The sequence below is a fragment of the Haliotis cracherodii genome, unplaced genomic scaffold (assembly GCF_022045235.1).
Source record: "Haliotis cracherodii isolate W230 unplaced genomic scaffold, xgHalCrac1.p SCAF_28, whole genome shotgun sequence".
Classification (NCBI taxonomy): domain Eukaryota; kingdom Metazoa; phylum Mollusca; class Gastropoda; order Lepetellida; family Haliotidae; genus Haliotis; species Haliotis cracherodii.
This window is the reverse complement of record NW_027266284.1, coordinates 1,133,029-1,148,912: the sequence shown is the minus strand read 5'-3', so window position 1 is coordinate 1,148,912 and position 15,884 is coordinate 1,133,029. Positions and strand designations below refer to the sequence as shown.

The following is a 15,884-nucleotide window of genomic DNA, read 5'->3' as shown; positions in this document are numbered from 1 at the left end:
TTGCTATTTAGGAATATTATAAATTTTTATTTTTTATGTTTCCATGGTAACAAGTTGGACTTAAGTTCTATAAGGGTGGTGTTCGTTTCTGGAGCGCAACTCAAAAACTGTTAAATACTTTCTTACAAAACTTTGCATGTCTACCAGGCACATACTGAACTAGTGCCTTTTTATATTTAGGAATTTTTATTTTTTATTTTTTACGTTTCCATGGCAATAAGTTGGATTTAAGTTTTCATATAGGGTGTGTTCACTTATGGAGTATAACAAATAAAATGTTAAATATTTCCTTGCCAAACATTGCATGTCCATATATAAAGTACATACTGAACAGGTGCCATTTGATATTAAGGAGTTTTAGAAATGTTTATTTTAGAATTTCCATTGCAGCTATTTTGACATGGGCTAAGAGAAATGTTTGGTCAGTTACCTGGTTTGGGACCATAATGTGTTAAAATGGATGGGGGATATAGATGACTTAGTTAACTATACGCTTGTTTCTTGTAATTTGTCATTTGTTTGCATTAAACAAATGTTTTACTTTCCATTTCATATGGATGCGACCATGGTGGATCTTTTGTTGGTAAACAATGTATGCTTCTTAAAGAACATTCTCTTGACTCATTACATACAGAATTGCACATTTACTTGTGGTTACTTTACAGACAGCTGACGGGGGGATATGTCATCCTTCTGATGTCTCTTGTTTTACAATTTCCATGACAAGTACCACCTCGGTTAAAAAAGGTTAAGGTTTGTTTAGATTTAATTATGTATATAAATGCGGACCACTAAAATGGCCTAAGCTATTTCAAGTAGATCCTGGTCGCGAGTTTATAGGATCAGTTACTAAACTGTTAACAAAGCACGATGTCGAAATCAGGCATGGTGAAAAAGAGGCCCACCATAGTCAAGCTATCGTTGAAAGATTTAACCGGACATTAGCGGAACGTTTGTCGGCTATCAGTATGGGATTGTAATGAAATCGGAACGATTAAGATCAACCGAATGGGTGACACGATTATCAGCTGTTGATAATCGGGAAGAAACCATCCGATGCAATTAAAATGAAATCTGTGACTTCAGAATCTTCAGCACCGAGGAGAGGCAAAGAACAAAAACTTCCGGATAGAGTAAGCGTAAGATATTTATACCAGCCCGGTGAACTAAGGAAGCCTACATCGCGCAAGTGATCCGAATTGGTCCCTTAAGATATATAACATTAGTCCGTTGGTTATGAAAGAAGGAGAGCCTATTCTTTATCATCTTAAAGATGGACCGGGCATGGCATTTGTACGAGAAGAGTTGCTCATAGTTTCTAATGATACAGTATTACCGCCCTAAGTAACCATAAGCATAGGTAGTTACACCATCATTATCAATCCATCTCTTTGTATCTAAGGGGGATAGACCCGTGAAGATTCCGGGTTAGAATAGGTCTTCAGCAACCCATACTTGCCGTAAAAGGCGACTATGCTTGTCGTAAAAGGCGACTAACGGGATCGGGTGGCCAGGCTCGCTGACTTGATTGCAATCCCAATTGCGTGGATCGATGCTCATGATGTCAATCACTGGATTGTCTGGTCCAGACTCAATTATTTTACAGACCGCCACATATAGCTGGAATATTGCTGTGTGCGGCATTAAACAAAAAACAAACAAACAAATCTAAGGGGGAAAATGATGTCTTGTTTATTCTTAATCCATATATCCTGTGATTGTAACTTCTTAAAGAGTTCATCTCGTGTTTGAATGTTCTACCATTGAATAATGCTTCTTTATACTGTTCGTGTTTGATATGCTTTTTAACCACATACTTCTTAACGCCCTTAGCTTTTCTTATCTCCCCATTATTGGACTTCTTTATAGAATACATCTTAGATCTTTATCCGACATACTCCACTATAGGGGTCCCAGCACATTCATCCTTCATCTTACCTAACGCCTTTTTATTTACTACGCTGTGCAGTGGATTATCTTTTGGGTAATCGCTTGTGTCGTACATATCTATTTTTTGTGCCATGTCTTTATACACATCCTCGGTTTGTATTTCCATCAACAAAGAACCTGTGTCGGTATATAACACCTTGCATCTATCACCGTATTGCTTCTCAAGTTTGTTGTAAGAAAGGTCATACATTAAGTGTTTTGTCAAGTCAAGAATACTCATACCAACATAGACTGGTCTGTTGAATTTTATATTACTCTTCTGCATATGTAGTGCTGCTAAGTCGTTATCAAATATCTTGCTTCTGTTAAAAGCCTGACTGGCTATAAGTTTCCTGAGTCTTTCTTCCTCATTAGATCTGACTAATTTAACATCAACATGCTTCCTTAGATTCTCCATAGTTTTACCAAATACTGAGTTATTCATGAGCTTATGTAGATTCTTTTCAAAATCGCTGGTAGCTATCTTTCTTAAATCTGTGTTCAACCTTATATAGGTCTTCATCCAAGGGCTTTGATCAAACTTTAGAAATCTGTGTATATTCTTTAGTTTCATACCTAACAATAGATATAACTGGAGATCTCTGTTGTGAACTATATATTTTGTCTTATCAATCAAATTTGGTATGACTTTTTCTACGTTAGCCAACCTAGTATTTCTCAACAAACAAGTGTATTTCGTAATCAGTAAGTAGTTTTAGTTCTACAAAAGTCTTCTTCAACAATGCATCCCACGATAGTCCAGGACTGGAATAGTACCATGCCGGGTCCAAGCCGTATTGTTTTAAACATGTCTTTCTAAATATCTCGAATATATCGGTGAGTAACAGTACATCGGTTTTTAAGTACAGATCGTGATAATCACCTAAATTCTTACAACCTAATTTATCCCAGACCGTCAGAGCGTGTTCATAATGTGCATCGGTTATTTTAGATTCTGTTAAGTTACTATAGAATGATTCAAGAGGTGGTAATTTAGTTTCGTCGAATCCAGACCAATCATCCATATATTCAAATAGTCATCGGGAGTGTTCGCATTAGCTAAATTGTCCACGGAATATAACAGAAACTGTACAGAGTCTTTGAATCTAAGCCCATTACTTAGCTTTATTCTGGCTTTCCCATCCTTGTCAGAATAATGTATAGTTTTAGTCAACGAGAATGATATGTATTTTTCCATATTATAAGGAATGCACGTTAAGCCGCCGTCGGTCTTTGAGATAGCTTGCATAATGAGATGTGAATCATATCCTCTAAGGTTATGAAACACAACGGGGATGGGTATTGTTTGAGAATTCATTTTTAGTTTCAAGTTACACTCGTTATGCGCGGCTCCCCGATAATTACCCGTTACGTGGCAATGATCTCTTACGGAATATCCCCATTCAGTGGTTTATTACAAACATGACAACTAGTTGACTTCTTATAAGCCCTCAAATCATCCCTCGTCATACGCATGGGTTTCTTACGCGATAAATTTGCCCTGATTATTCTCTCTTCGTTTTGTAGGTATTCTAGAAATTTTTCCCGCTGCATCGGGACCTCTGTAAATCACGGGCGTGTTTGTTTTCCAATCATACCTTACAATTATATATCCAAACCCACAAGGAATATGTTCTTGAGTTTTGTATACTAGCCACATAAAGAAACTGTGCACGGAGAAAATATAGATATAAGGGCACACCGTCCATATATGAAAGATAGGTTTGAACACAGCAATTATTGGAGACGTTCAAACCCTCATGCAAGTGCCATGCAATATGACGTCATTGATGGGGGCCTATGGACGTGCAATGTGTTACTGCACGTGCATCCTGTGCAGCTGTACACAGCATGTGCAACTCAAACTTCACTGTCACTTTGGAAAGCATGATCTGTGGTCATTCAAAAATTCAAAACTTCTCAGGCGCAGACACAAGCATATCACAAGCAAATCATGCCAAGATTGACAGCTGCACAGCGTCATGAAGCCATTGGAATGATCCGAACGGGAATGAGGCAACAACAGGTGGCAACACATTTCCAATGCCATCGTAACACGATATCGGCATTGGTGATGCGTTATCAGAACACAAATGACGTTGCCAACCACCCACGTTCAGGATGTCCCCGAGTAACGACGCCAAGACAGGACAGATGGATTCGAGTTACACATCTCCGACACAGGTTCCAAACGGCAGTAACAATGTCCCAGACAATTCCTGGACTGCGCCGTATCCATCCCAACATTGTCAGGAATCGTTTACGTCAGTACGGGATTCGACCACGACGCCCTGCCATATGTCCCATCCTGACACACAGTCATCGAGTCAGCCGTCTAAGATGGTGTCGAAATCATGTTCGCCAACCTCAAATATGGTGGAGAAAAGTTGTCTTTACAGATGAATCGAGGTTCAACATTTCCCACAGTGACGGGCGCCAAAATGTCTATGATGATTTGGGGTGGGATAACAGCACGGCACCGAACCCCTTTGGTGGTTGTTCAGGGCAATCTCACCGGTGTTGGCTACAGAGATCAGATTCTCAGGCCTGTGGTCATTCCTTTCCTGCAACGTCATGGCCTGGGATTGACATTTCAACAGGACAACGCTCGTCCTCACACGGCTAGGGTCGCAATGGATTTCCTTCACCATAACAATGTCATGTTACTGCCATGGCCACCAATTTCTCCAGATCTCTCCCCAACAGTGCATGTGTGGGATGAAATGGAGCGCCGTCTGCGTTGTCTTCCACATCCTCCAGATAACGTCCGTGACTTGGCACAGGATTTGAGGAGGATATGGCAGGCCATTCCCCAGGCCTTCCATGCCCATTTGGTGGACTCCATGCGTCGCCGATGCACTGCTGTGATTCACGCACAGGGTGGTCATACCCGTTATTGACCTTGTGACTTTGTCGTTTGACCCCCTACTTCATTTTGATCTTCTGACGTCTTCGTAACAGATGTTGTTCAGGTCCCGTTGACATTTTCTTATGGTCCGATCATTCAGCTGCTACAGCGTCTGCATCATTTTGTTCTTGCTGTGTTGTATTTCAATCCAGAATATATTTTCTCCGTGCACAGTTTCTTTATGTGGCTAGTATACATAAAACTACAATCAGTATTGTGTTCTGTATTTTCTATAGGTTTTATAAGTGCTTCAAAGTCAGCGTAAATTACGTACCGGGTACGGTACTTTCATTTGTTTACAATAATGTTCAAATTATAATATATTTTTTCCCTCTTTAGGCATATCGATCCTGATAGCAGCCTGTCCAACACCTCTTCAGTCTTCTTTATGCTCTTCTTATAGATCTTGTCTGCTGTACCCATGCAGGCATCTTTCGAAGAAATATTTCTTTCTAGCATGTTTTGTTTGATCGTATAATAGCCTGCTTAAACTCTTTATCCATGTATAATGATATTCTTTTTATCAGAAATGAATTGATTCTGGGAATATGTTCTGGGGCGGAGCTTATCCTGTGAACAACAATTCCGAAGAAAGTCCGAAAACATTTAAAGCTAAATCATTTTGCTTTTCCGCTCTAAAATAACCGTATTTTGCATGCCATCACACACCTAAAATGAAAATGGCAGGCTAAATCATGATCTTCGTGCCTCGATGACACGCTTGGAAAATAGGAATTAATAACCTACCTTTGCCATAGAAGGCATATTTTAATGATAAATATAAATCTCGTCAGCAATAAATTAACTCTTTCAACACCGTAGGCCGGTTTTTCGGCCAAGAAGCATCAAGTCCCCAGACACCGTAGGCCGGTTAACAGGCCAAGCCATAGTCACGTCAAAATGGTATATGTTTTTATGGACCTACATGTAATATCATTCATTTATTAAATCTATCACATTTCACAATGTCTGAAATACGTATTCCATTTCGATTTATCATTTTTTATCGATAAATTAAAAAATTATTCACTATTTCCCACGATGTTATTGAAAATAAAATTCTCGGACACACATTTCGACAACGGGTCCACATCGAACATGTCAAAGAGCAAAATAAAGACGTTTTAAACAAATCTTTAAATATATTATACAAAGTAATAAATAAAATCAACACAAATATATCTAAAAGTAATCAAAATTACATCTGAGTTATTATTTCCATCTTTTCGTGCAATCGCGTGTAATGTAAGTCAAATGACATCTCGGCTCGGACACGATGTTTAATGTAAAAATGTATGCATGAAAAATCTCTGTCACAGCTCATAACCTAGCACAATACATTTACAAAGTTCCATATTTTTAATATATATCGTGATTTCCTGCTTAAAACGTTCAGAATAACACGATTTAACAAAAATCTTCTGAAATGCATCAAACACGAGCTTGGTATCACAGCTGTAATTTGATTGGCTGCCTTATGTGACATGCTCAAAATTGACCAATCACAAAACTTGTAGCAGATTTCGGCAAGAAAGCGCCATTAGAAACCAATTTTAATCCAATGAAATCTCGTGTTATAACTACGGGAAAAAAACAGGCGATGTTACGAGCGTGTAGATGAAGGAATAAGCTTTCCAGCAATGTGTCATATGCCATTCTTCGACGAACGTGTTATTCATAGGAAGCCTCGAAAACGGGGGTATTTCTTCATGTTACTGAGCGGTCAGTCGCTGTTATCGGGAAATGGGTGATGACAGAAACTATTTATAATTCTTTTTAAAATGATTTTCCAATTACGTAGACAAGGAAAATAAAACAGAAATAGGTAGATCTAAGTGGATTTTACTTCAGATGGGGCTTGTCTGTCACAGTCATTAAATGGAAGTCAGTAAAGTAAGTTTGTAACTCACTTTAACTTGAATAAATCACTTACTATTAAGATCACAGATGTCTCATTTACTTACAATTACATGAATTTATTAACATTTTGATTGAACTACTGACAGAGAGACACAAATAAACAACAAACACTTAAATAGTTGTTAAAAAATTTAATGCTGAAATGTAACAAATAATTGGCTGGGCACCCCATGATTTCCCAAGGCACACCTAAATTTTTACACCTTGTGCCTTGTGGCACACTTGGCAAAAATTGCATTTCTAGCCCTGTAATATACAAAATGATTCAAATGTCTAAATGGTTGTTTTTCATATATAAATACATATTTTCCCCAACCTATTCCTCTCATTGATGTAGTCCTGGCCCTATCAGCACCGTGACTCTTACATAAACAGTAACTACCTTTGACGCCAATCCCACATACAGAACAAACGTAATTTTGAAATCCCTGTCTGATGTAATAAGAATGGGTACCACAGTAAACACCCACACATGGCTTCTGACATTGAATCGACTTCCCCATGAGTGTATATCTGCACAGATTCATGGTTACACACATATCATATCATTTGTCTAAAAGGTAAATCACATCTCCACTGGTGAGTCATAGCTGTCATCGCTATTTATAGCTCATATAGCTTATCTGTAGCTAAAAAAAGACAACAGTCATCACAACATAGCTGAACAGCCAGTCAGTGCTATTTATAGATTAGCAGTCAGGGTTATTATTAATGGTTGATACACAAAAGAACATAGCTAAATATGGACACACCAGTCAATCCAAAAACTATAAATACTATCTCGTGTTTTTTCTGAGCCTCTGACGGTGTATAAAACTGACTTATTGTTGGTCTCTGTATTTGGTCAATTTTCTTTCCATAAACAAGAAGGTATTGGTGCATGGCAGATTCAACATCCTTAAACGTTTGGATTGAATGCCCCTCTTTACGCAGTTCATCATTAATAAAATCTAATCTCTCCATTCTGGGCCTGGCCCATTGTGACTGGGCTGTTTCGAGTTGTTCTAATGCTTTATTATGTCTTTTACCCCCCTCTCCTCTAATACTAGAAAATAAAAAATTACTCCCAGAAAAAGCTAGAGCATTAAATATAGCTCCACTGACCATCATCGCAATTGATGCCATATTTATATGAATATAAAATATTCAAATGTTCAATAATATAAAATATTCAAATGTTTAATTACTTCATTATGTCTTCAGGGATAAGCCCTTGTTTGATTAGCATATCTTTTGTAGCCGTTGCCAATCCTATATCAAGAATCATCATACCGATATCATAACCATTAAAATCTAGCTTGGGTGGTGTGGCTTTAGTAATCATTTTAGCCATACAAGCATAGCCAATGACCCAGCCGCTGACCACCGCTGATTGATACGTTGCGTTTACCAACATTTTACCGTCTGTAACTGGAGTAGTCATTGTCTTTACAACATTATATGAGGGCTTACCTTTAATTGAACTTCTTGTTGTGTAATCGGGGGTGACGTTTTCTCTTCTCCGGTCTTATAAAACAACCACACAACCGCTATTGCAACAACTCCTAGTGCATAGGGAGCCCAAGTTCTAATCGGACAACTATGTTCAATATTTGAATTGTGTATTAGTTTTGCCTTCCTCGTTAGCGCACCCTTCCTACCAGCTGCGATTTTTAGAGGATTCTTAGTCACTCTGGTTTGTGATTTCACAATCGCTGGTATTTCCTCATTCACTTGTTGTGATTGTGCAATCGGGGTTATTTCCTCTTTCACTTCTTGTGTTTCCAGAATCTGTTGTCCATCATTAGTAAGTGGGCACGTATGTTTAAATTGACAATACCTAGCCGATATTAAAGCAGTGGTCACCGGCGCTAAGAACATTCCGTATCTATGATAAAACTCACAGCTTACTGCACTTATAGCGTGTTCGATGAATAGGCCTTCCTTAGAGATTCGCATAAATACATGCGATGTTCTGCCGTGATAGGGAGAAACGTACTAGTTACAACTGTGTATAGTTGTAACATAGCCGACCCTATTGTTTTAGTCATCGTAGCTCCCAGTCTAGACTCGTAACGCGCGTACAGTTTTTTAATTTCTTCATCGGTCATGTTATCAATTTTTTCAGTGGTTTAATTTTCCCCAAAATATTGGGAACATTTTCCACTGGCTACCAAAGCCGCGAGTCTTTCTCTATGTTTATCTAAAGATTTATCTAGATGTTGATCTGCATGTTGATCAGGTTCTTTGAGCATTTGTTTGATAAGTTTGTCGCATTCCATAATGTAATACCTAAGGAGATATTTAAGTTTAACATAATAAAATATAACATATCTAATACAGCCTGAAATAATAAACTGTTGCGAAAGAATGAAGATTTCAAGCCACATTATTACATAATAACAGCTAATGTTCAATTTATCATATTTTTGCTAAATTTGACTATATTTGCTGCTTTTTTTGCTATGATTTTGCTATTTTTGCTATATTTTTATTTGTTCAGCAGTTGCTATTTTTTGCTTAGCAGTTGCTATATTTGCTATATTTTTGCTAAGCTGTTGCTATAATTTGGCTCAGCAGTTGCTATTTTTGCTAAGCAATTGCATAAGCAGCTGGTGGATCGGTTTTTAATTTACAGCGCTTCGTTTCCGCTCACAGTTTTCTGACTTTATTTCGCTTCGGCTTGGTATAAATGACATCATTTTCGCGTAGACATTCCTCAAATGAATCTCGGTCTTTGCAATGAAACAGGGCTACCCATTTGGTCTGCTCTCTCAGATCTTTCAGGACAGACTTGTATTTTTGAGTAAGTACACAAACGCTATGTTGAGTATGCTGACCGGAGAATGGTAAATATTAAATCATATCTTTCTTTTCGGTAAGTTCTTTACTTGAACTGCAGTCGTCTATTATGAAAAGAGTTGATTCTCCTTTGTATTTTTCGTGACATACTCGTAAAAAGTCTTGTAAACGATCGCCCGGATCAACTTTGTACACCTCGGGATCATTCATTACCCAATCTCTCGATAAGTATGTTTTATTAACGCTTATAGTTGGACACAAAATAATAATATGGTCGAAAACGTTCCGATAATGACTTTGTAAAATATCTAGAATAAGAGCTGTTTTTCCAAAACCCATTTGCCCGCAGATGATAGCGCAGTGCGGTTCTTTAGGTAAAAGATTATTAATAGATCACTTGCACGAATCGTCCATTCTGTATATTAAGTTGCGCGTACATAATCACGTACAAATATATGTTTAATTTACCAGCCACTTCCTGATGCTTCGTTATCTGTATAGTAACACCCCCGCTGGCATTTTCTATTCTCCGCCTTCTACCATGTAGTTGGTCATCGTCTGTTGTTCACATGTCGAGCCATAGCGCATACTTCGCGGTAAGGAATTCAGCCAGTGACACATCCCCAAAAGTTGATTAGGCACACCCTCGATAGGCAATTCTACTTTTGTAATCTTGGGGTTGTAGAACTCATCGGTATCTCTTGCAAATGCTTCAGAGGGGTCCTCGAACAACATTAAAATACCCTTCAACGATGTCGCTGGGACGTTTAGATTGATATTCCACGTCGTATCTCTTTTGTTCCTGTTGATCTTTCGGTGTGAAGCACGTGATCGTACAAAATGGCTAAACTTCTTGTATACTGGTTACGAATTTGTCTGGCTAATTCAGGATCTGTTATCATATCATACTCCAGTCAGATATTGTCAATGGAATAGCTACTAGGATCTTTAGTAGCTTTGATTACTCTGCCGTAGTCATTAAAAGTGAGTTTGTATTCTAATCTATCGCCTAGGGATGCTTGATAAGAGGGCATGTGACTATCTAGTAATTCAAAGTCTAGCGAATATAGAATCGGTTAACTAATGCATCAGCAACAGCCTTATCTCCTACGACGGTATTATCACCATTATCAGCACCTACACGCAGTCTGTTCTGATTACAAATACCTTGGTACTGTAAGTTTTCCCGTTCTTTAGCCGTTCTCCAGAGATCCATGTAACAGAAATACAGGGGTCCCTCGCTACAACGCTACCAATGGGGTCCAAATAATTGGTGGGCGTTATAGACGATGAGCCGTTTAACCGAGGCCGAGGCAGGAAACGCGCTCGGCCAATCTCACGATCTTCACCTTGTCTCGCACATTGCAATGATACAAGTTGTTTACCGTTCATAGTGTAAAAAGATCCATAATGTTTTCGCCGTTTGTTATTATTTACAAGCCTTAACTGTCACATTCAATGTGAATGTAGTCTACTTACATGAAAATATCGATCAATAATGGTAGTAACAGACGCTATGAGTGAAGAGCCAATCACAATTCATTACAGAAGTACAGAGAGCTTCAGTGGCATTGATTGGTCATGTTGCTTAAAATACGGAAAACGAGAGTTTTGACCAGCACTATGCGCATTCATACACATTCATACAAATATAGACACACATTCAAGCCAGATTAATTGGTTTGATACGGTTACTTGATCCGAATCAAAAGGAATGACCGCCCTGTTGTGACAGCAACTACATGTGAGTTGACAGTGTCGCCTCAAATTGGATTGCCAACTAATTAAGAATATAAACTTCGCTTGTTGTCTCTTTTACTGCATGCATGCGCGTCTTCGCTCAAAGGATGTTTAGTGTGAAAAGTTAACTAGTAGAACAATCGTATTTCCGAGACTTGCCGCGGATGTTTTCAAACAGATTATTAGAACTCCATTCAGCGATAAACGGTTGATTGTGCAATGAGAAGCGTTATGTGCAAATGAACAACGAACAACAATACAATCATGTCTGTGTAAAACTCTCAGTGTTAAAAGTGTACATAAATTTTGGGAGCCATGCCTTACCGCGCGTTGTAACCGAGGTAGCGCTTTATCGAAGAGCACAATAGCGAGGGATCACTGTATACATCACTGTCGTCAATACTCCAAATTTCATTCCTGCTAATTTTCTTAACAATCACACGACCTATGTTCTGAACGAGCTCTCTGCTAGCGTCAGTAGAATTCAAACTAATTGTAAATGATAGTTGTGCAGTTCCCGGAACTAACACATCGTGTGCACCGAGATTAGGAAACCGAACCAGAAGTGTTTGATTCTGATCAATGGTACTCGGGTTATTAGTTATAGTTACAGACTGACGAATTGCTTTGACCCCTAATGGATCCCAAAGTCTACGTTGTGGGTTTAACTTGCGTCCGTATTGCGAAGACATTGTTATATTGAAATTATGTAACCTTATGTTTAATATGAAAATGGATGATTTTAATCCAGATAACTTAACTGATACTAGTACAATCGAAGAGGGTACTGATGAAACCAGCTTTATGAATCTTAACGATGAACTTTTACAATCAACCGTAAATGATTATTACGATGCCTTAAAAGAAAGCCCAATAGGTCGTTACTATTCAAAGTTTATGATATATAGTAAAGGAATATTGCGACTGTGTCGCTCTCCGGATATTGATCTTATGAATTCTCGTACTCATAAGCGCCTAGCCATGTCTACGATAGCCAGTAAACACAGCATCAACACTGTTCGTAATGAATTAGGTTTTGGAATTAAGTTTGCCGATTTAGTTCCCTATAAAGAGTTGTGCATCCATCTTGATCAGATCAGTACAACGGATAATATTCACCTCGAAAGTCCTTCAACTCTACTAAGAGCTATTCCAGTCAAAGATGAAAAATATGATAGCGGTAGAACGGAATCTTTCTCATCATTACAATGTAAAAAGTTAAAGCGAGGTATTATTTCAGATCTCAAAATTTCTGTATTAGATTTGAAACATCAACATGTACATATAGGATACTTGAATGTAACACTCCATTTTGTAAATAATGGTTGATTCATCAGGCCCTGGAACACTCAGACAATGTAATACAATTGCACTTTCCGATCTTGGAGACACAGAAGGATTCGGTAAACCCGGTACTAATGGCAAGTTATACGCTTTACACTTACAAGATAATGTATACAAGCAGAAAGAAGTTGTATTCACAAGTAATCTAGGAGATTTAAGCAATGTCAATGTTAGTGGACTCAATAAAAAAACTTCATACAATCTGACTCGCAATGATGATAATAAATGGACTATGATCGAAGAAAAAATCGAGTGGGTGGCTATTGAATATCGTCATTACCCCACTGTATGTGATGATGGGTAAGGGACATCAATTAACTAAGATAATAAATAGTGGGAGCGTACTCGTGGCTTATATCCCCTCAAAATGAAAAATTGTGTCAGTCTCTCCCCTGCCAGAAAACCCAGGTCATATGTTATTGAGTTGTCTGGCATCCAAAAATTTTTTAGTTTAGATTTGGTTACTGAATTCAATGATATAAAAGATAACTTAAGTGCAATACATAATCCTTCTACGCTTATTATTGAAGTCTTGTTCGAGATGTACCGGTAGATGCCTTCAAAATATTACCAGGTCTATCAATTAAATGGCTTAAGAAACACGAGCGTCAATGTTGTAGTATTATTTGTGTAGGAGAATCACCCGTTGCAACCCTTGAGGGTGTCCAAATTATTAAAGGTGACAGCATTTCTCTTACTAAGATATTTATGCCGTATACTGTAAACAGCTTTATTTCTGCGCCGTTAAAATATTGCGAATATCATGCCAAAGACAATACTGCGACGAGATATTTTTGCGAGTTGCCGTGTTGAGATGACCCCTCGCGTACCAAACAATAGACAGCTTCCCTCCGAAGCTAGTTTTTCTGAGTTGGCCGGAAAGTTGACCGGAAGAGATTGCGACCAATTATCAAATACGATAATTGACTCAACTCAGTGTCATGTCATGTGTGGACAAAATTGCAAAGGACACTGACGCAATCAAGCGAGGTTGGAAGAAGGCAGGATTACTGTGAGGTAACAGTGACACTAACAGGTCTGTTTACACTGTCATTTGTGATGTATTGTGTGACCATTCTGCATTCATTTGTGTTTTTAACTTATTGAGTAACTTGTAGTTCTGGTTGATGATTTCAACATTTGATGACGTGTTGCAATGAATAAAGTATGTATGTATTATTTATACTTATTTTTGCGTTTTTAATTTTTGCGATTGAGTCTCGTTCGCAAAACTCGGAATAATAAAACGGTCGCAAAAAATTCCCTGTTTACAGTAATATACATTTAATAAGGCTGATGTATACTCTCAAAACACTGAAGCAAGACCAATTAAAGACTATTATATATTCGTAATATACATTATGGGTATGTATCCGGCACTCGATGAAGCATCTGAAAAGATGGATACTGTTGATGGATTTGGATTACATGAAATAAGCGACATAAAACATCGAATAGAGAAGGAGAGGGAGTTGAGACTTGGATTGTATAAAAAGTATCGCAGAATGCTCTCGACGGAGTTGACACTTCGCTTGTAACAGCTGGTATGGGACTCCGTGTAGCCGGTGTTGGTTTATTATCAACTATAATCGCTGTGCCTATCGGACTTGGCATGGAAATAGCCGCCAGAGTCTCAGGACTGGCCGGAATAGCGATAATATTTATTTTTCGTAGGTTGCAAAAAAAGCATTAAAACATGATAATATTCGGATACTCGCCGAAGCAAAGTTGAACAGCATTGAGGACCATATTTCAACAGCAGTGGCTGATTGTAAGATATCCAAGGAGGAGTTTCGTTTAGTGTTGTCAGAACTCACAAAATACAACGTAATGAAGCGGGAGATTCGATCCAATTATCGTAAGACCAATGGTATTAGCGAAGACGTTAAAAAAAAGTTCATAGAACAGGGGAGACAACAAACGCGTCAATTATTCCGTGCCAAAAAACCAAAGAACTGGTTGGAGATTAAAAATAGATTGCTTACTATTTTTGGATCACATTTAAACGATTGCTTACATAAGTATATAATAATGGAGCCATACAAATGGCGAGAATTACCACAGGGTATATATTATATCAATGATGTCAAACCAACCAAATACCGTCATCAGTTGTTTCTTTCCAATTTAGAAAAAGAGTATATAGTCTGGTCTCCTAGTAAAATGAACAAAGAACTTAGTAAAAATGTTGAATATATCTTTGTTCAAAATAATGGTATATGTATGAGTAAAAATAATAGAGATTATTTTCATTACAATTTAGTTTGATGTCATGACGATTGTTGAATCGCATCATGATTTTGACATAAAAAAAATCCATCTGTAGTGGTAATATAGGTGTATAAATCTGGCTCCAGTAGGGTGGCAGCAGAACCAACATTACCTATACTACTATTATCAATGGATTGGACAGGCCTACACGTGTAGGCATTCCCTTCACAGACTGAAAGAACTGGAATTACCTCATAGCTAACCTGAAATGATAATACATAATCAAAAGAGATACTGATGACACTAATCCCGTCAGAACTGGAAATGACATATTGACCGGTAGGGACGTTGGAAGCGGAAATGACAGTCAGCTAGATAATTTTAAAACATCTGATGAAGTCACAATTCTGAATATCAGCAAATATAACGGTAAATCTAGTGAAGTTATGACATATTTGATTATCAAGTCCTCTTGAGGTTCAATACAAGTTATTTCCTTTTAGGATTTGAGACAACTATTAGAAGATGGAATCACAAGGGGTCAATGATCTACTGTCAACTATACAGGAAATTTACTCTTCCCCTCTTTTTAACAGTCAATTCTAGTCTTAAGTGCGAAGTATAATTAATGTGAGCCAAACCCTCGCATTTTAACTCATTATATTCAATTGCATTAATTTCAAGATTAACAGTGGTCCATGTACTTGACAACTTTTTCTCCCTGTGAACTTTCTGCAATGGTGTCCACTTCTTCCACAAGTGGTACAATGGGAAGGGCCTTGCTACGCTTTGCCAGTTGTCGTAATTTGTCATCTTCTTTGTACATTGAGTCCTAAGTTCTTGATTCTTTTCGACAGTGCCTAAGCAGAATTGAATAAAACCATGATCTGCAGTAAGGGCAGCCTTTTCAAAGTCAGTTTTTGACATGTTTAGTTTGAGATTAAAGTTGTGTACTTCTGCTCTGTTGTTGGAAAGCTGGAAAGCTCTTGTTGAGGTTGCTTCGCTCTTGTTGGGCAGGAGGCAGTAGACATGGGGAAACATGTGGCTCTGT

At 38.0% G+C, this 15,884-nt stretch overlaps 1 protein-coding gene and 1 pseudogene across 2 annotated transcripts in view; one reads left to right on the top strand and one right to left on the bottom strand.

Moving 5' to 3' along the window:
* Positions 1–15,659, bottom strand: part of LOC139473398 (uncharacterized) — a 41,080-nt pseudogene extending 25,421 nt beyond the window's left edge.
* The window catches only part of LOC139473358 (autophagy-related protein 9A-like), a 314,783-nt gene that overhangs the window by 245,442 nt on the left and 53,457 nt on the right, over positions 1–15,884 (top strand). The window lies entirely within an intron of this gene.